Here is a 21,934-nt window from a genome sequence, read left to right as displayed (position 1 = left end):
CGTAGCATTAAGCTTATGGGAGTATTATTTTACTTGTTCTCTTGGGAATATCATAATTTCGATGGCGTAGAAAAATAAATGAATGGAAAGAGGACACATTCAAGATTTGATTTGTTGTAGGAGGAAGTCGAAAACTCCCATTTGATTGGCCGTAACTTGAAGTTGTTGCGTTTTTCTTCTGTATAAGGAATGCATGGGAGTCTAAAAATTCTTATTTATCATATTTTTGAAACATCGTGTGCAGCTTAATAATCAACTTGAAAAACCGCCTCGACTTGCAACATGGGACATGTAGAGTCGGGTTTCTTTTTAGTGGCAGTGCTCATTCCGACGATATTGAAATGAACGCACAACTGGTGCGAAACTGTAACTCCTCGCCTTAAGTCTTGGATGGAGTCATGTAACTATTCTATGACTCATATTTTCTAGTTTTCTCCCCTTGTTGTTGTCTAGCCTTTTCATCTAAGTGGATTCCTGAATGTCATATTTCAAAGGTTACTTGACTATGTAATTATGGAATAGAAGTGTTATTTCGTTACAATATGCCCTCTTCAATATTTGTGACTGTCATGTGAAGTTTCAACAATGTAATAACAGCCTTAGATATTTAGGTGAATTTTGCACACTAAAGAATACGTGATATAAGATGTCTACCGAGAGGGAGAATGTGTGAAGCCCTACCTCCACATTTCCCTATCTTTGCACGTGAACTTTACTTTTTTTCTCTCTCACATTAAGTACTCTAGCCGGACACTATGTACAATCACCGGCAATAAAAATGGGATACTTAGATCCTGAAATATTCGCTTCCCTGCAAGGCTCTATGTGAGTTGCCTAACTCTACGGCGGTAAGTTGATTTTAATAGCAAATTTTCAATGGGAACTGTTACCACCGCAGAAGAGTTAGGCAACACACATAACGCCTTGCAGGGAAGCGAGTAACTTAGGATCTAGGAGCCCCATTTTTATTGCCGATGACTGTACATGTACAGTCAGCCTCAAGAAAAATGAGACATCCAAATCCTAAAACACTCGCTTCCTTGCATAGCGTTCACGTGTGTTACCTAACTGTACGACGCTGGTCGAACTTGCTATTGCGGTTCGCTGTCGGCACATGCATGGGAACCATTTCAAGGTCTGGGTGCTTCATTTTTATTGCTGATGACTGTACATGTCAGGAAATCATTGTGCCTTCACGATAATTCATCATGGATTGGCAACCCTACGGGAGAGAGCCATGAGAGTAGTTTTCCCTCCTCCTTCCGCCGCATGCCTCTGCTTCTAATGGCGGGATCACTGTTGTGTAAAAGCCTGGGTTGATTCGAGATGTCGGCGAACCATGTTCGTTAAGAAGAACAAATCAATACACCCGCTAACGTAACAAAACCAATCTGACTACCAATTTGTACAGCGCTGGCTGGAATTCCTTCTTCTTCCTCCCTCTCCCCCTCTCGCTCTCTTTTGGCGAGCATGTTTTCCCTTTTTCGTACGCGTAAACATTCCTGCACTCCCCCCCCACCACCACTTTGTCTCTCTCTACTTGCGTACGTGCTTGTAGTTAGTTGCAGAAGAGATCGAAAGTAAATGTGTGTGGCGCTCTTTTTATCTACGTTGCGTGATGGTAACATGTGGAACTTACACATGCGTTGGACTCTTTTTAATACGAATTCCAAGGGGACAGGATCGAATTATCCAGAATTCGAATCTGTTCGAATTAAAAATAGTCCACTGTATATTGATATTAAATGCATTGTATTTATTGCAGAAATTATTGGCGGATTGAGAAAAAAAATTGGGGCTTCTACCTGGAATCGAAGCCAGGACCGCTCACACCAAAGGCGAGAGCGCCAACTATGTGACTATGCGATAGTCCCATAACAAGGTGTCTATCAAAATAACAAATCCAAAGTTCTTGTCTTTTTTTTTTCGTTTTTCTTAACCTTTATTTATTCGACCCTTACCTAGGTAAGGAAAAGGGGGGTACCCCGGAAGTAGCCCAACTTGCACCCGAATACATTCCGCGGTATGGAAGAAAAGCAAAGTAAAATAAACTTACTTTCTTACTTAGTCTTTGACGCTACAGTCCATGTAGGGCCTTGACCTCCTTCACAACCAGTCTCCAGTCGTCTCTATCTGTTACCTTCGTCCTCCATCTCCGGATTCCCGGTATTCTCAGGTCTTCCTGCATGTCGTCGAGCTATCGTTTCCTAGGTCTTCCTTTCCTCCTTCTTTCACCTTGTCCCCCACTTAATACCTTCTTGGGCACCCTACAATCCTCCATTCGCCACAGATGTCCTAACCATCTAATTCGTCCACACATAATCTCTGTCACAATTTCCGTATTATTATGCAGTTCTTGTATTTCTGTTTGTTCTCACCTTCCAGGTTTCGTTCTCTCTCACTGCTCCAAAATGTTTTCTCAATATTTTATTTTCCCATCTTCTCAGCAGATCTTCATCCCTTTTCACTAAGATCAAGGTTTCTGCCCCATATGTTGCAACTGGCCGTACAATTGTTTTGTACTATATTGATCTTTTTTTCCTGCTTATCTCTTTGGAAGAGAAAAACCTTCTTCAATGCCATTGAACATCTATTTCGTACGACTATTCTTGCCTTTATTTCATCAGATATATTGTTTGTTTGATTTATTATTGATCCTAAGTACTTTAAGTTATCACATCTCTCAAATTCTTTACCTTCTTCCTTTATCGTTCTCTCATTGTATTTCTCCTCTCTTCTTGATGTAAGCATATACTCCCTCTGTCCCATAATTATTGTCCGGTACACTTTTGTTTGTTGTCTCATAATATTTGTCCGATAGGCAAACTGTAACATTGGTGTATACAGAAGAAGAAAATTAAACACGGGAATGAGTCATACAACATTACTCAAGGATCAGTACAAATTTGCCGATCAAGTATCCAAAAGAACATAAATAGAAAGTCACCATTTTGGCATACCGGACTATAATTATGGGACAGAGGGAGTATTTAGTTTTTTGTACATTTACATGTAGTCCTATATTTTCTGCTGCTTCTTCTAGTTTTTTGAAATCCTTTATTTAGTTCTGTTTTGTTTCGTGCTAGGAGATCAGTATCATCTGCATATGCTAGGCATTGACACATCCAATTGTAGATTATCGTTCCTGGGTGTATACTCACATGTCTGATAGCTTTTTTTAGTGCTAGATTAAATAATAGGGTTTACATGACAACTACTTCCCTTATTCCTCTCTCTATTTGGAATTCTCTTGATAATTCTCCTTCAATCTTTACTTTACTTGTTGTTTCTTTTAATGTAATTGTTGTTAATCTTCCTAGTTTCATTGATATTTTAATTTGTTTCATGATTGTTAACATTGTTCCTCTTGATGCTATATGCCTGTTTGAAGTCAATGAAGAGGTGATGCAGGTCAATATCGGATTCATGTAGCACTTTTCCATTATCAGTGTAATTGAAGCAATTTGATCTGTGGTCGATCTCCTAAAACCACACTGGTATTCTCCGATCATCTTCTCTGCTACTGGAGTAAGTCTCTTTACTAGTATCTTAGCAAATACACTAGGAAGTGTAATTCCTCTGTAGTGTTCACATAGCATTTTATCTTTACTTTTATATAAAAGTAAAGATAAAATAATCTAAATTAGCAAAAATTCTTAACCACAAGCATAATTTCTTGACTTCTTGACCTACCTGTTGATTTCCTTATTGTTTCTTAACTTTCTTGACAGGTAAGCATCTTGTATTAGTTTACTTGCTGAAAAAAACGTTATCCTCCTCACCCACGAGGAATAAATAGAAACCCAGAAATGCCTCTCTACATTTTTTTAAAGTTTTAAAGCGCAACCTAATAACGTCAGAAATTAATTCCCAAAACCTCACCTGGTTGACATCTCACGGTCTCTCTTCGTCAGTATTTGGATCACACTTCCTTGCACATATCAGGGATGATTGATAATTCAGTTACTTCAGTGTCCATTAACAGAATTAGGAAAGGCAAAAGAAATGAACGTTCATAAGAACATGAGAAGGATATCATCATTAGAAGAGAGTAGCTTCAGCTTTCAGAGAGAAGGAGAGGAGGTGAGTTTTGATAGCAACCTTGCTCGTTCCTTTGTGCGAGTAAACAGCAAGCCATTTGGGCCATTAAGAGGTTGGTGTTCATGTGGAACGAATCATCTTAATCGAGGGTACGGCCAGGAATGCACCTCCTCCCCACTCGAATCATAGGTGTAAAGTCTTTTCCAACTAACTCAGTGATACAATAACATATACAGGAACATCCATATTCGGGAGAAAATATTGTTGCATTGTAAAAGTTTTATAAAAACCGAGCAAGATTAAATATTTTGCCACCTGCTACGGAGTAGAACACCACCTTGCTTTCTTGCTAAAAACAAGAAAATGTTTAACCACAATGTTTTAAAAATCGATTGTGGCCGCATGATATAATTTTTTTTATGTGTTGGATGTATTCATTAGTCCCACTATGAATATCTCCGCGAAACACAATCAGATCGAGATGAATATAGTGCACATATCGCCATTGTTGAGGACTTTTTGGACTGTAAACGTATCACAAGTCCCGCCCCGTGGCTAGCGGTCTAAGGTGTCAGTCGGACTACGGGACGGACACAGGTTCGAGTCTCCTCGGGGGAAACGTAACAACCTTTCTCCTGCATTTGCGGCCTGTGAATGGGGCCGGTGGTGAAATTGGGGAGCTACGAATGAGTGGTGTAACCCGGTCATGGACTGGGCTGACCACACTCAACCCCGTAGCTGTTTGGATGATCTCCCACCTCCGCTGAGGCATGTGGGAGTGGGGGCGGCAGTCGGTAGGTAGGCCTTGCCCCGCAAGGGCTGTTGGGCCACTATGTTAAACGTATCAAAATTTGCTCAAGGAGCCCCGGGTTCGATACCCAGTGGAGGCACATTGCACAGTAATTTTAGATCGCACTTTAAACTGTAAGTCCAGTCCCTATTAGCTTATATGTGCATAAGGTGGACTTAAAACAACAATTCAAACAAATATCAAAATGTGCAAACTTAGGATATTTTTTCTTTCCTTAGGGGTAGTGCAGCGCAAAATCCCTTCTTAGTGGGTGCTTACGTCATAAGACCCCTAAACTTTCAAAGGTTTGGGCTGTGAGTGAGAGCAAACTCCATTATGTATTAACACTACTATTGTTATTCTAATACAGAAGACTGTTTTTAATTCGAACTCCAAGGGGAGATGAGAAAAATTCGAATTAACAAAAACATGCAGTATTAAAGAAAATCAATAAAAATAAAACTATTACACTGCAGTATAAACAAAAGTAATAAACATGCAGTAGACCTTACCGTAAAAACTGCGCGTTTTGTGCGTGATCCTATAGTGTAAGCAAAAATAATTCCTCTCACAGTTGTCATTAGCTATTGGTGGGATCAAGAACGAACATCTGCACACAAAAGGGGTGGGAAGTCTCACTTTATTGAGTAGAAGGTGGAGGCTGCATACCAGCAAACAGAAACTTTCTCTTCCCTTGTGCTGTCTCTGGATAGCCGGCTTCGAATTATCCAAATAAAAGCTTCCAAAATTCGAATTACATATGAATTTCTAAGATTAGTTTCAATAGGATTACAAGGCGAACAAACTTCTGTTCGAAGTATCCAAGCACGAATTAAGAGAGTCCACGTAAGTAGTTCGAAGTCAAAAATATAGTTCTCCAGGGAAGATTTCCTAAAGCTTTCCAGGCGCCATCAATGAAAAGATTTTCGCTGGATGTCTACCAGGTGAGTTTGTGGAAAGATTTCCTAATGCTTCCTAGGCACCAACAATGAAGAGATTTTCGCAGGATGTCGACCAGATGAGTTTGTGGAAAGATTTCCTAAAACTTCCCTGACTCCAACAATAATGAAAGGAGTTTCGCGGGATGTCGACCAGTTGAGTTTGTGGAAAGATTTCCTAATACTTTCCAGGGGCCAGCAATGAGGAGATTTTTGCGGGATGTCGACCAGCTGAGTTTGTGGAAATATTTCCTAAAGCTTCCCAGGCGCCATCATTGAAGAGATTTGTCGACCATGAAATTTTCTGGAAAGATTTTCTAATGATTCCATTGCGCCAACAATGAACAGCTTTTCTCAAGTTGTCGACCAGGTTTGTATAGTTCAGCCAAGTCTCGAACGTCGACATCGTTTCAGTTTTACTGTCTTCTTGAATTTAGAAAGGCTTCTTGTAACATCCCAGTATACGTATGACGTCCAATCTTCTGTGTATCATGTCACCTACAGTATGCCTCGTGTACAACGTCTGGAAGTAAAATTAAATTACCACTTGTTAGTGGTAATTTTTCTTTTTCACAGTTCCGGACCTTTTTTTTCCCTGCAGGTGCCGGACATGACTCAATAATTAGCCACCGATCTTCATTGTTGCATCTGCACCAAAGTCCGTTTCAGAATAGTCGTAATTATTTCCATGGTAGCGGTAAATGTGTCGTCATACATACGATAATGTACCTTTGTTCTCTTCCGTTCTTCCTCGCAAGTATGCGTGTTAATCTCCCAGGTTCCTCATCCTTTATCCCTCCATTAACGGCCCATACGAATGTGAAAGTGACTGAACGGTAATAATTGCACCCATGTAGGCGTCCCTGTTCTTCTGCACGTATCCATACATGCGTGATCAACATCATCGGGATGTTTTGTTGGATCATTTCCAATTTGAGCTTATTATCGTCTGCGGGATACGGTCAAGGAAGGTAAACATTCTGTTTGGATACTCCGGTGTGATCTAGGACGCTCAGAAGGATTGAAGTGAATGTGTTTATTCAGTCTTTACGTCGTCCCAGCTTGTTTCATGTTCAATTTATGCTCGTATGAGCTAATCGGGACTGGACGTGCTGTTTTAAGCGGGATCCACTGGTTCGAACTCGGGACCCATTGGTTACAAGGTAACAGCGTTACCTTTACTCCAAAGACGAGGCCTTAGGCTCTGTCCGAAAGGTCCAAAAAGCAGTCTTACAGTATGGTCTTGTCGGAAATGACGTCATCTATTGCAATTCGAAAGCGTCAAGCAAATGAGCAATCGCGCCCATAGCATGCAGGACGTGAGTTGTAGTCTTCTTTACTAGACTTCTGCACTCGTTCATTTGTTTGAAATCGAAATCAACCAGATGTTGGTTGTAGTTCTTCTAGTGTGTGGAAATGTAAATACAATAACTTTTTAAAATGCTGTGGGATTTATATGGGGAGAACAAGTGTTTAAAACGCGGGGAAAACAATGCATTCTTAGTTTTATCTGCCGATGGTTGGCGCTGCAGTCGAAGTGCAATTCGAAAGATTTCCGCTTCCAGTCCAAGACTTCGAGACTGAACTCCGAGACGGTTCTCGAAGGGTGTTCGCTTCAAGTACGCTCTTGTACCTTTTGGACACGGCCCTAGTTTACTTCGCAATTTTGAAAAGGCGCTTTTTATGCACGGATGGGCTAACCGGGACTGAACCTACAGTTTTAAAGTGGGATCCGAACTATCAGTTATGGAACCTAAGAGCCCTTGATTACAATGCGACGCCGACCTCCGTGGCGGAGTGGTTGACAGAAGGTGTGTGGGTGGGGCGGTTAAACCGTGGGTCAGACATGGGTGTGCCACAGTGTTCACCCCCATCTTATTTCACCATGTATCTTCATCGTGCCATTACCCCAAGGACTAGTAGACTGACCTGAGATTACCAAATTACTTTAAGTCATCGCCTGATACTGTAGATTTCCTGGAACATTCTTAAACAATCTTTGTTGGTTGGTTGATTGATTTGGTGTTTTAAGTCCACTTTATGCACAGTAACGCTAATCGGGACTGGACCTACAGTTTAAAGTGGGATCCGAACCACTATGAGCCTCCACCGGGTATCGAACCCGGGACCCCTTGATTACATGGCGACGACGAAACAATATTTTGTCTCCTTCGTTGTACACAATATTAGTTTCTCACGAGCCACATTCCCTAATGCCGTAATATGTAAAGATTTGTAAACTATTTTTGATGACAACGGTTCAAGATTGCAGTTTCTTTCTCAGAGCAGAGAATTATGGCAGAAGTTGTAAATTAAATCCATTCTATGTTGACTTTGAATACGGTGTGTAAATCTTGTGACAAATGGCGTGCGAGAGTCCTCATAAGGGGGAGAAATAGCAGATAGTTATGCAGTTAACGAGCGAAGTTTTCATAAGTTTCTCTGTTGATGAATAAAACATACCCCGGCTTCGGGGGAGAGGGAGGTGTTTAATGAGATCGTTGCGGTAGAAGTCTCTCGAACAATTACGTTCCTTCTCCTACGACTGAGGTGAAGAATAGCATTTTCCGTCTTTCATTGCACATCATTGGATTCGAGTGGAGCTTTACGTGTCGTGGATTTTCGTTACACCGTCAGTAGACAATAAGGGATTTCAAAATTTTGAGTTTTTGTGTGATAATTTTGTTATATTTAGACCCTGTTTTGACCACATGGTGAAGGTAATTATGGACTTCTAAACTTCATTTTGGAACAATGAATACTATTTTTAACCCCTCTTACTTCTGAGTACCGGGATTCGCAGTTACTGTGTAAGGAAAGGAGGGATATTATTTGTGTTGGAATTGGATTGAACACGATAAATGATTTCGAGTCGATTTTCAAAGAAATTTATTATTTCCTAGTTCAAATGAGTAAAACGATACTATTTTTTCAATCTCCTATCTTTAAAAATGAAAGATTGAATAGTTTTGTGCATTTTCCTGAAACATGTAGCATAGAATTAATTGGTTTGCAAATGATGTAAGAATGTAAAAAGATAAATCTTGTATACGATGACTTCTTGTTTTTTCATTCAAAGTTTTTCAGCTTTGTATCAATTGACCTCTAGCTGTATTTATCCTTTACCATAAAACTGTACAAGTATATAAATAACTACTTACACTTTTTCCATATTAATTTTATATCATATCAAATATAACTACATAAATTTGCATTGACTCATTGTTTGAAACCTTGATCTGACGACTTAAATTTCCATTGACTCATTGTTTGAAACGTTGATCCAACAACATAAATTTGCATTTCCTCATTGTTTTAGACCTCAATCCAACGACATGAAATTGCATTGACTCATTTTTTGAAACTTTTATCCGACTACATAAAATTGCATTGACTCATTGTTTGAAACCTTGATCCGACGACATAAAATTGCATTGACTCATTGTTTGAAACGTTGATCCGACGACATAAATTTGCATTGACTCATTGTTTGAAACCTTGATCAAACGACATAAAATTGCATTGACTCATTGTATGAAACGTTGATCAGACGACATAAATTTGCATTGACTCATTGTTTGAAACGTTGATCCGACGACATAAATTTGCATTGACTCATTGTTCGAAACCTTGATCAAACGACATAAAATTGCATTGACTCATTGTGTGAAACCTTGATCCGACAAAAAATTGCATTGACTCATCGTTTGAAACCTTGATCCGACGACATAGAATTGCATTGACTCATTGTTTGAAATCTTGATCCGACTTAAATTTGCATTGACTCATCGTTTGAAACTTTGATCCAACGACATAAAATCGCATTAACTCATCGTTTGAAACCTTGATCCAACAACATAAAATTGCATTGACTCATTGTTTGATACATTGATCCAATGACATAAAATTGCATTGACTCATCGTTTGAAACCTTGATCCGATGACATAAAATTGCATTGACTCATTGTTTGAAACCTTGATCCGATTTAAATTTGCATTGACTCATCGTTTGAAACTTTGATCCAACGACATAAAATTGCATTGACTCATTGTTTTAAACCTTGATCCAACAACATAAAATTACATTGACTCATTGTTTGAAAGATTGATCCAAAATTGCATTGACTCATTGTTTGCATCGTTGATCCTCCGTATTTTGTACCACTTTGAATTTATTGACTTTGACTTTATTGCTGGGCGAGGTTCAGCTGTTGTGTAACCCATCGTGTATTTCAGTTAAGACATTTCCGAAAATTTCCTTCGTTTAGTAAAACCTCTACAATATTTCAATTTATATCTGTTCAGAATTCTATCTCCAGCAGAGGAGGTTCTTGAATATGCAGAGTCGTGAATGTGCGACCCCACCTTAACACCGCCCCCCTCCCCCGAAAATTGAATGCCGACTGTATTTCATGTAATTTAATTTCAGTATAGACGTACTCCTTATTATTAAATTTGTAAGTATGTGTGGGAACTCTGCATCTACGTACTACTTGTAAGGTGTCGACGTGCCACTAGAGGCTCGCTTGCCGTGGGCTGGACACCCATGTTCTAGACGAGTCAAGTGAATCTTCATGTGCTTTTCTTTGTGTTGTGTTTCTGCGGGTGCAGGGGTAGCGTCGTCGCCTTGTAATCAAGGGGTCCCGGGTGCGACCCGGTGGAGGTACATAGTGGTTCGGATCCCACTTTAAACTGTAGGTCCAGTCGCGAATAGTCTTACTGTGGACTTAAAACAACAATTGAATAAATCAATAAGTAAACAACAATATTTCTGCGGGCAGTCACAACCGGCATCGATAGAAAAAAAAATTAAACGTAAGTAAAAATCATAAATTGTCAAAATTCGTTAGTAGCAATGTTTAGACATTAAACAAGCAATTTAAGAATCTTCGTTGCTTTACGAACGTGACATAAGAAAGGTACCTGGCGGAACATTTTTTTTTTCCTACTCCCAATTCTGAAACTGTTAAGTTAGGTGTGGCATTTTTGCCACTCCCGTCGCATTTATCAAAAAAAGCATTCCTTCAACGGAACACACGCCAGAGTTCGAACACCGTGACATGTGTAATGGAGGTTTTGGGGCAACCGTTACTCTTTTGTTTCTGTTTAACGCCAGATGGTGAATAATGCAACATCCTTAGAAAGAAGACTTTTTCCTTCAGTGATCAAAGCTTCTGTCATTTTTCCTATCTCTCTCTCTCTCTCTCTCTCTCTCTCTCTCTCTCTCTCTCTCTCTCTCTCTCTCTCTCTCTCTCTCTCTCTCTCTCTCTCTCTCTCGTTTTCCGAATAAACATTTTGATGATGGATCGCAGGAAGAGCAGTTGTTATGCTGTCAGGAGTTTGTAGTGCAGAAGCTTATGAAATTGTAATTCACACCACGAAATGCAATCGCATACAAGGGCAAGTGCATTGAATCAGAATTGATCCATACTTTTGTTCGCACCCCGCGTAACCGAGTGGTTAGCGTCCTTACCCTGGGAGTTACTATCGGATTTCGGATTAAAAATTATAGATACTCGAGTTTGGACTCCAATTAAAATAAAAAGGAGTTACATCAAAATTTAGCTTATTTAATTCTATGTTAATCTATGCTAGCCATTTTTTTCGGCTATGCCTTCTATTTTTTATCGTCGTGAGAACAAAAAAAGAACTTTTTTTTTTATTTTCGTATACGATCGCTCTCTTTGAAATTCTGTAAATCAAAAACGGGTTGTCCGATCGTTATGAAATTTTAGTAGGATGCAGACAGAAAGGTTTCAAACACAATTATTGTTTTCAAAATTTCTCAAAAAACCGTTATTTTCAATTTAGACAAACAACTTTTTCTTGGTATTGGATAATCCTACAAATACAATATCGGTCTTGTTTTGAAGCTCTTTGCATCTCTTTTTAAAATGCATTATCGTTGTCAATTCACATTGCGAAACCGATTTTATACAGATTTTTATTCAGCGGAGTAAAGCTGTACGTGGAACGTGCCAACACCGCAAACTTTGAATCGCAGCGCCCGCCGGCAGTTTCCGCTAATCAACGGACATATTTTACTCCATCAGTAGCATTTACATATTTCTTGAGGTTTTCATATTGATACCTTTTTTTACCATTTTAAAATATGCTTTTATACACGACGGAATATGGCTGAGGTCAGACTGCGGGCCCGTACCCATGAGAGAGGCCCCTCCCTCGAACTACAGGCGTAACTTGGCGGGAGCAAAGGGGGGCAGCTGCCCCCCAAAATTTTCAGATTAATAAATGTATAACTTACTTTTGTTAACCTACTGGGACCTTGGGAGCAAAGTATTAAAGAGTATTTTTTTTATAATTGCGCAAATGTAAGTTATTTAGCAAAATAGATTTGTGAGATGGAAAACTTATCAATTCTGCCCCCCCACCAGTTAAGTCCCAAGTTTGATTCTGACCCCCCCCCAAGTTAAGTTCCACGTTTGATTCTGACCTCGAAGTTAAGGCTCAAGTTTAATTGTGCTCCCCAAATCGAGGCTCAAGTTTGATTCTACCCCACGAAGATAAGATCCAAGTTTGATATTGCCATCCAAGTTAAGTCCTAAGTTTGATTCTGTCCCCCCAAATTAAGGTCACAGTTTGATTCTATCCCCAAAGTTAAGTCCCAAGCTTTGATTCTACCACCCCAAGGTTCCAATTTGATTCTGGCCCCCCTCGCAAAAGTTATGTGACAAGTTTGATTCTGCCCACCCCAAAGTTAAGTCCAAAGCTTGATTCTGCGCCTCCCTCAAAAGTTATGTTTCAAGGTCGATTTTGCCCCCTAAAAGTTAGAACCCAAGTTACGCCCATGCCTCGAACTATGCAATATTTTAATGTGAACCTATAACAACCTACGGAAATAACATTGACTCTTTTTAGATTTTGCAAGAATTTCTATTTCGTCCTTGCATAAATTAATGCGTTTGTTCTGAAAAGAAGCAGGATCCAGTAGTCTGCAGTTTGCAATTTTAATTTTATAACCATTGCTTCAAAGCTGCCAGACTTAGTCGGGACAGTACATTCTTATTAATCCCTTTCCCGACTTTTTTCAAACAGTAGTCGTGATGACTTTTTTTTTTTTTGCTCACATTTAGACATGTTCTTCATTTTAATAATCATTGCTGATACGTATCATTTAATTTATAAATATACTATTTTCTCAACCATGAATGTTAGCTGTTTAGTGGTTCTGATATTTAAAGGAAATTTGAAAACATTGTTAATTTACGATGAGTCGATTTTTTTCCGTTCTTTTGGACCATAGTATTGCAATTCTATAAGTTTATGTTTGGCTATAGCTGCAATACTACCATAGCATTTGTGGTCAGAACAGCAGTTGGCCGACCACTGTGGCGGAGTGGTCAATACGGCGCGCTACGACTCCTGGGGTACTGGGTTCGAATTCCGGCCTGGGCATGGTGTTGTTATTTGTCAGTGTCTCTTCATCAATTGCATTATATCATCACTCATCTCAACATCGCGATTAGCCAAAAGTGGCAGAAAAGTGACGTAGAATAAAATAATTCAATCACTGCAAAAGATTTGGTTAAAACAATTTTTAGGTTACTAATACCAAATATTATTTTGGTAAATCTAACAAAATGCCCATTTGTTTAGGAAAACCAAATAATTTAGTCAAAATTACTTAATCATAATCTAGCTAATTTAAATTTTAGCTAGGCTGGATAGTGCAAACTAACAGATCTCAAAATACACATCGAGAATGAACAGAATAGAAAGTTCACATGAACTAACCGTTTTTGGAGTGGGACGTTGTTTTTTTTTTCAACACTTAGCTCTGACGTAGAAATTTTCAGCGTAAAATCTAGGTTCGACCAGGACTCGAGCCCGGGTCTCTGGTATACCGTCCACTGTGTTTCAAAGGCAACATCCCGTTGCGGTAGCACTGGCAGAGACGATTCCACGCAGATAAAACAGCGATAGCGGAAATCAGGCGAGGCGAGGCCGCCTCGGTAGCTCAGTGGTTAGAGAAATGGCACGGTATGCCAGAGACCCGGGTTCGAGTCCTGGTCGAGCCTGCATTTTACGCTGAAAATTTCTACGTAGTACATCTCTTGTGTCTGCCTAATCTGGATAATAAACCTTTTCTCGAGCAAGGCCTCATCTCCAGGAAGCTATCAACTCGCGGCAAGCCACGGCACCTACCGACCTGTTGAGTGAGATGAGTCAAGGCAAAACGGATAATAAACCTTTTCCTGCTCCCACAAAAATAGGCAATAATTGGGCTGGAGAGTTCAATGAAGTAACCGATCTCTAACTACGCACTGGTAATGATCAGGCTGGAAAAGTTCATACGAACTAACCGATCACTGATACTTAAACGTCTGTTGGTGTGTGCCTAATCTTCACTTAGCTCCTAGTTATATAGTCTGGAATCAAAAAAGTTGGTCATAGGAGATTCACTTTTATTCACTGTACTACATTTTCTTATCTATGTTGTAGTTTTATTGTTCAAACATCTTTCGAAGGGTGTTAGAGTACAATTTTTCACTATGATTAGAATCAAATGTATCATTATTTGTTGTACATAAACTTATGTTTCTTCTACACATTTTTGGCAGTGCCATCTAGAGGCCGTTGCAGGAAACATCAGTGTAAGGTATCCATATCCGGAGCTTTTTTCCAGCATGTTAGATTACACAACATGAAGACCCGCTTCGAGTAATTATCTATCTACACGAGTTTCAATTTTCGACAACATTAACGCGAACTCGAACGAACTTTGATACTACACTCGGACAAATTCGAAATCACGCTCACGCATATAGTAAATTTAACAAACGTTTTGTTTCGCTGTACTTACATATGTATCATTTTGTTTACGAGTGCCATATTTCGTCTGACCATGTTTTTTTGTATTCTTTAACAAAATGCTTTAGTAATTACAAATAGCATTTGGTTATCGGAAACAAAAAGCATAACCAAACAGATCAACCAAACTTTTTTGGTAATTCCAAACAAACCAGTTTTTTCTGTGTACGGGCCTGATAGACATCCTTGAAAGTTTTCACTCAACAGTAGCTTTTCTGGAAAGTGTAGAAGGATAAGTGGCGGACGCAGTGAAGAAAAGGATATCTTCCGGTTTAGAGAAGATACCAAGGTACAATGCAATTTTAGCTATTAACAGAGTTCTAAGTGGAGGTAATAACTCCGGCATCTTGGAATTTGAATACACACCGGAAGATTTGTGCATGCGTCAAGTGGGCGACTTTTGATCACGCCGCAGAAGTACCCGGGCTCGAATCCCGGCCTGGGCATGGGTGTCCTTTGTGAGTGTCCATTCATCAATTTCAACGAATCAGTGATCCTCGTCGTCGGATACATTCCATATCTTCGCAATATTGGTTACCAGCACTATCATTCAGTCACTTTTTACCCACAACTGTTGATACAAGTATGGTTGAGAGCCTGGGTGAGATTCTGAGGTAACGAAAACATTGCCCACCTGAGATCGTCCTTCCTGAAGAATAAGGTGACCATAGGTCCCGTATTAACGGGGACAGTCCCGTTTTTTGAGTCTGTTCCGATTTTTTAATACGTGAAAAGTCCCTTTATGTGACAATGACTTATCAGCATAGGATTACTGCAACAATACCACTTCTCTACTATTACTATGAATTATGGCATAGTAATTCAGTCATTCATACCTGAGTACAGCGTGAAGAGGTCTGCACCGCTGCACCATAAGCGATTGATTTGCCGACTGTCGTCACTCTGCGCGCTGGTAAGAAGAAACCGATGGCAGGTCTGTTTTGAAAACACACTTATCTAACGTATAGTGATTTTCAGTAGATTGTTGCCTTCAAACTTTTATTCCTCTATAAGTATGTCTTTCAGTACAGCTATGTTGATTAATAAAGTGACCTTTAAGTCATAAGTGTGTATGTAAGCTTTCACGATATATTTGAAAGGAAGGATGTACTGAAGAAGATCCATTCATCGATAGAATATCATAGAATGACTTCTAATTCTAAACGACCGCTTGGTTGGAGGTAGTGCATATCATCATATTATGTCAGTTATTTACATAGTATTTATTTATTTATTTATGTATGTAATATTTTTTGAGACGAAACATTTTTATATTAAAATCTTGCCGATCCGTTTTTCCTTCAGGAAAACATGAAAAATGTCACGTTTTGTTCTTTTAAAAATTTGGTCATCTTTTATTTTTTTTTTTTTTAAAAAAAATCATTCTGATGATATTGAACATCCAACATCTTGGAGATGTATCTGTAAACAGTTTCAGTTTATGCTATGGTTTTAGAGAACTATTAGACCGAAGAGACAAGCGACTCGTACCACTTAGAAACGAATCTTCATAAATAAATGCAACTTTTCGTACCGGAGGGACACGATAAGCTGCACTTGTCGCTCTTACTGAGTCATTTTCTCAATATCGCACATCGTGTCGCCTCGGTAGCCGGACAATTGCGATGAGCACAGCTAGAAGTGAAAGAGCGGGTGGACAATTGCGATGACATTCTATCAAATTGAAGGGTGACTTAACACCCCGTATAATACTTCTTACTAGAGAATTACGTGAAATATTGATATTTTCGGCTGGGAATTTGGTTCAATCAAGTTTTCAAACATGGGCTAGAGCCAACAGACACTTTTTGAAGTCACCCGTTTCCTCATATGTGCGAATATACTTTCCAACTCTCTCGTCGATTCTAATGTCACGCTTCTTCCTTTTCTGTCCTTCTAGATTAAGTTCCATTGATGTTGGTGTCTTGCTTGGATCTTGAGGCAGGCCAGAACATCATGAATTTTTGGATGCGGTCTTCCAAGCCACCTATTTATTTTGTTGTTTCAACCTTGCACAACGTTATTAGTTCTATGGCGCCTTTGGTTAGGTTAGCTCCTGATCGACGCAATTGTGCTACCATTAATTTGTAAAATGACCTTCAGCGTCAAAATCATCGAAATTGTCCGCGATTTTGGCTTCGTCGCAATTGTCCTAGATTCCGGCTCGGTATGTTGGTAGCGCATGCGCAGTGGATACTTTCTTATGGACTAATTGGTTCGTGTGGCTTGTCGCTTCGGTGTGAAAGCTCCCGCTCTCGTAGACAGCTGAACTGTTATACAGCCTTCTTAAATAAATATTTTCCCACAAATTTTCCTATGTAAATGCTGACGGGACAATCAAGAGTTAAATTTTAGGATCATCTTTTCATCAGGTGTTGCTCAACGTAATGAACATCCCATCTCGCCCTCCAAATGTTGGTTTTGCTCTCAGCAATTTGCCCGGAATCGGCTTTCATTCCCTCAGAAATGTCTGTGCCCACCAGATATGCAATTTCTGTTCATTGTAATGCCACCCATGCTCTCGGCATTAGTTTATAAACAATTTCTCTATGTATTCGAAGGCTGGGAGGGGGAGGGAACCCAGGGTGCCGTTTTAATACTGTTCTTTCAATTTACAGCAGACTGTTGACTTCGAGTAAATTGGGTATAGGCTCATTGTAAAAGAAGATTTGTGTTCCGTAGAATGTCTCATCAGTAATAATGCAAGTTTCTCTTCCAAAGTTCTATATCTGAGGCATGGCTCCTCTTTGGAAATAAAACTCCGCCGGGGAGGGTGGCGGGATGCTGCGCGAGAGAGATCTGGGGCAGTGTTTCCATCCACGTTGACGAGGGGCTAAGCTTTGCGTATACTCAGCTGATCCACGTTTTCGTCGAGAAGAGGAACGGTTGCAACTTGCCTGGGAATATGTGAAATGAAAGGGGCATTATAGGCACCACTGGTCGCACGAAGTGTTTCCCGGGAAATGGGGAAATATATTGAGACAGGGGAAGAGCAAAGTCAAGAAAATGCTCATCACTTGCTGTGATATGAAGGCGATTGTGCTCACCTACTACTCTGACGTTTTGCGGCGTCTCGAAAATTTGGCGACGAAAGAACTGGCTTTTGTATCATGACAACGCACCATCTCACTCTTCATTATTCACCGGTGACTTTAAACGAAAAACAAACCTAACTTGTCTCCCACCTACCGTACCCGCCTGACTTGTCTCCCTGTGGATGGAAGATCAAGTTGAAAGACAGCCGGTTTGATACGATTGAGATCATCCAAGTGGAAACACATTCAGTACGGGATACTCTCACAAAACCCGACTTCCAGAGTGCATTTTAAAAATTGTGTGTACTTGCAAAAGAGGACTACGTCGAGGGTGATGGCAGCCAATAAGCCCAATTTGAGTTTTTGACAAGATGGTAACACCAGTTCCCCAAAATTTTGGATACCATCTCGTATTTGCAGCACAATTTCAGTCACAGTATTTTTCTTGTCTGTTGGATTGATTGATTTGGTTTATTTTACTTTTGCTTTTCTGCCACTTTTGGCTAATCTCAAAGGATGAGTGATGATGTTATGAAGGACACTCGCATAATATGCCCATGCCCAGGGCGGGATTCGAACCTGGAACCCCTGTCGTAGTAGCATGGTGTGCTAACCACTCCGACACAACTGTCTGTTGGATTGATTGATTGAATTGGTGTTTTAAGTCCACTTTATGCACAGTAAAGCTAATCGGGACTGGACCTACAGTTTAAAGTGGGATCCGAACCACTATGTGCCTGCACCGGTATCGAACCCGGGACCCCTTGATTGCAAGGCAAGGACGCTACCACCACGGCTCCCGGGTTCGAATCACGGTCTAGGAAGTGTTCCTTCATGAATTTCATCACTCATCCTCACCGTCGTGATTAGCCAAACGTAGCAGAAAATCGACAATATATAACGAAAATCAAGAAAACGTAACACTTCCTCGCCAACGAGGCTCTGGCGTCTGAACCTACGGCCAGTATAATCCTCTGTAGTGTTGTCTTATGTCCTTTCATGAGCCCCTGTAACAGCCTAAGTTTTTAGCATGGATGAGGAGATTTTGGTCCTCTGAGGCACGTGTAAATTTTAGTTATGGGTAATGCGGCGTGTGAAAATAGTCTTAAGTTCTGACACACTCACAATTTCAATTTCATACATTCATATTTTTTAGTGCATATAAATCCTCAGTCTACTTACCAGTAACCAACTTCTGGATGATTCCACCAAACCGGAGTTGGTTCCTCTGGGTTCAAGAATGAGTCGAGAACATCACCTCCTCTATTTCTGTTGCTCCAAAATTTCGATTTCCGAGAATGGCGTCGTAAACAGGGGGATACTGAGTAGGTGGTGGGAGGCAGGAGAGGGCCCCCATTTGGGCGAGGAGGAGGAGGCTGAAGATGGGAAAGAAAGGAGAGGAAGAGGTTCCTGGCGGGGGGAGATTTGTTGAGCCGCGTAGGAGCTTTTCAGCTAAATTGTTGGCAGCCGGGAGACAGGGAGGCGACACACTGGTGACAGTCTCGTAGTGAATCGTGCTTTGTTTGTTATTTTTTACTGTCCAATACACATCAGCTGAGGCCCATTTCATTCTTTTCCGTAAGGAGGGGACGAAACTTTGGACAAAGTGAAAGAAACTGATTGCTAGAGCTCCAGCGTAAATAGATTATTATTTCTGTAATGTATGAGTACGATCCGCCGTGGTTCAGTCGGTAGAGCGTCTGATTTTCACGCGGGAGACCCTTTCTCGAATCCTTTGTAGGAGACGGTAATGGCTAATTTTGTAATCAAGGTGTCCCGAGTTCGAAACCTCTTGGAGGCTATAGAGATTCGGATCTGTAGGTTCAGCCCTGATTAGTCAATCCGTGCTCAAAGTGGACTTGAAACAAAAATCAACCAAACGCCTTCTCAAAATAACAATATAAACTAAGGCCTTCTTTCTGGAGTAGTGTTAACGTTGTAGCCTTGTAATCAAGGTGTCCCTGGTTCGATACCCGGTGGAGGCACATTGCGCTGTGGTTCGGATCCCACTTTAAGCTGTCGGTTCAGTCGCGATTAGCCTACCTGCTCATAAAATGGACTTAACAATTGAAACAAACAAACCAAGCGATTACCTTCTGGTAAGGGACCCAAAAGCCAACATCACTTCTCCTTAACACACCCCGGTAACTGATTTTTGTAGACCAACGAGGCTCTGGCACCTGAATCCAGGGGTAATCCTCTGTGCCGTTGTATTGTCCTATGAGTATCCTTGTGTGTGCTGAGTGCACCTTACGGCCTTGGCTTTTAATAGCTAAGGAAACAAGGTTTTTGAGTTTTTCTTTTAAGTTCACTTCATGCACAGTAAGGCTAATCGGGACTGGACCTCCAGTTTAAAGTGAGATCCGAACCATGTGGCTCCACCGGATATCAAACGCGGGGCCCCTTGATTAGTATAATTTTGTTCTTGTTACTTAATGAAAATTGTATGCGGATTTTCTTATTAGACATATTAGTTAATGAACTTAACCCCGCATTGTGTGAGGGCAAAAATAGCCTCCGTGCCGATATGCCCAAAATATCAAAATGAATGAATCAATCTGGCTAACCACGATCCCTTTGTATCTTCATGGTACGGTGCAATGCATAAATGGCAGCTTTAACTTAACGTATTAGACAGTAATCATTATTAAATTATCAATTGTTATTTGTTTGCAACAACTTTTGTTGAGCATTACGTTTGTCGAGATGATCTCTTACCTTACGCCTTCGTGTAACCATTACCTCTTATGTAGGGCCTCTTCACGCGTCATGCAAAAGTCACTCTGGCACGCGCTGGCCTTTAGAGGGAGGTCTGTTGCGTCAAGGCGCTTAGTTTAGTTTACGCATAAAAAGGTAAAGTGCTCCCCTGTGCTTAGCACTACGCCATGAAGGCGTATAGGGGGTGTGGGGGTAACGCATTTATACGCAAAATCTTTGGCCATTTTAAATTTGATGATTCATTTTGAATTACCCTGTATATTGCATTTGTGAAGGTTCTTTGTTGTCCGTGTTCCGTCCGAAGCTCGGTTACTTGTACAGCCAACGGCAAAGATAATAATAAGCAAATTGTCCATTACTATTTTTTATTCTACTTCCTGTGTTGTTTTAAAATATGGAATTCTGTTGATATGAATCAGATGCAATTCTTCTTATAGACGTTTTTAATTCAATCAATGACCCTCCCATTGTGGAAAATAGACATACTGAACATGGTGATCGACAACTCGCTTACTATTGCTTTTGCCGTTGGGTGTACCACATTAATAGGTGGAGAGAGTAATCATGTAGCACTCTTACCGTAAACACCATCCACCTTCCCACCGTCCACTTTTGATGGAACATGATGGAAACGGTCAAGGTTACACTGGGACCTCATAGAGTTGTTCACAGCCAGAAGCGGTAGCGTACGGCGAGTCCTCTTTTGAAGTTGCCTTTTCCAGCCGACAGTCTTTAAGATCCTCTGCAGGCAGAAGAGAGAAAAAAACCGACTGAAAAATCAGTTACAATAGGTTTCGAAGCTGACCAAATTCGCAGTCAATACATCACATGCTGCGTAGACCGAAGCCGGGAAGGTTTTCGGTCGAAAGAGGATCACAGCTGGTGCCTCGTGCGGGCACCTGACGACCGCCCCGGGGGACAGCGGCTTCTCTTGCACCTGTCGTCTCCTGCCCCCCTCGCCATTTAATGACAGACCCTAGAGGATCCCCCCCTCTTCCCTCGCGTGCTGGAGGTTGCCAGGCCGAAGCCATTGTGAGCCAGTGTGTCTTTGGACCAGTGTGTGTGAGATCGAGACCCAGCGTTTTTCTGTTGTGAGACACAAGTATATTTTTGTCACCGTTTTTCGTGCTGCAAAAAAAAGCAGAAGTGCGATTGATCTGGGAGATGCCGGAAGCAAGAACCGAGAAGTAACCACAGCAAGAACGCAAGGTAAGTCTTTTGAACAGACATGGATGCCTTCGGCGGCCTTAAAAAAAGGCGGTTTTCCAGTCGCCGTTGAGCGATTATTGAATAAGTGACCACAGTACGCCATGCTTGCTTCAGGCAGCGATTGAAGGCAGTCGAACGCTCTTCCAATGTCTTCCAGGCAGTCTTTTGTTTCCTCTGTAATTGCAAGACTGCAAGTAGTTGCTGCTCTTGACGTCAAGTGCGTTGATTTGACGTCACGGGAATGTCCGGTGGACATGTTTGTTAACCTCTGAACCTTTTCGTCCGCAACGTGGTAGTTATCTTGCCAGCGAAGTAAAAACATATCTGTCGATTAAAGCAGCATCTTCTCTTCACCACCTGTTGAACTCATT

General features: G+C 40.8%; 1 protein-coding gene across 3 annotated transcripts in view; it reads left to right on the top strand.

Annotated features, from left to right (window-relative positions):
* LOC145994646 (TOX high mobility group box family member 4-like) overlaps window positions 1-21,934 on the top strand; it is an 855,605-nt gene that overhangs the window by 373,514 nt on the left and 460,157 nt on the right. The window contains exon 1 of one of the 3 annotated variants that reach the window (XM_083130816.1): window positions 21,419-21,563. The exons of the other annotated variants lie outside the window; for them this stretch is intronic. The gene's annotated coding sequence lies outside the window, so the exon portion shown is untranslated. Of the gene's footprint in view, window positions 1-21,418; window positions 21,564-21,934 lie in introns of those variants that run through there. 3 annotated transcript variants of the gene reach the window in all.

The sequence above is a fragment of the Lepisma saccharinum genome, chromosome 1 (genome assembly GCF_977018435.1).
Source record: "Lepisma saccharinum chromosome 1, izLepSacc3.1, whole genome shotgun sequence".
Classification (NCBI taxonomy): domain Eukaryota; kingdom Metazoa; phylum Arthropoda; class Insecta; order Zygentoma; family Lepismatidae; genus Lepisma; species Lepisma saccharinum.
Note: the sequence above shows the minus strand (reverse complement) of the source record. Positions and strands in the feature narration are given on the sequence as shown.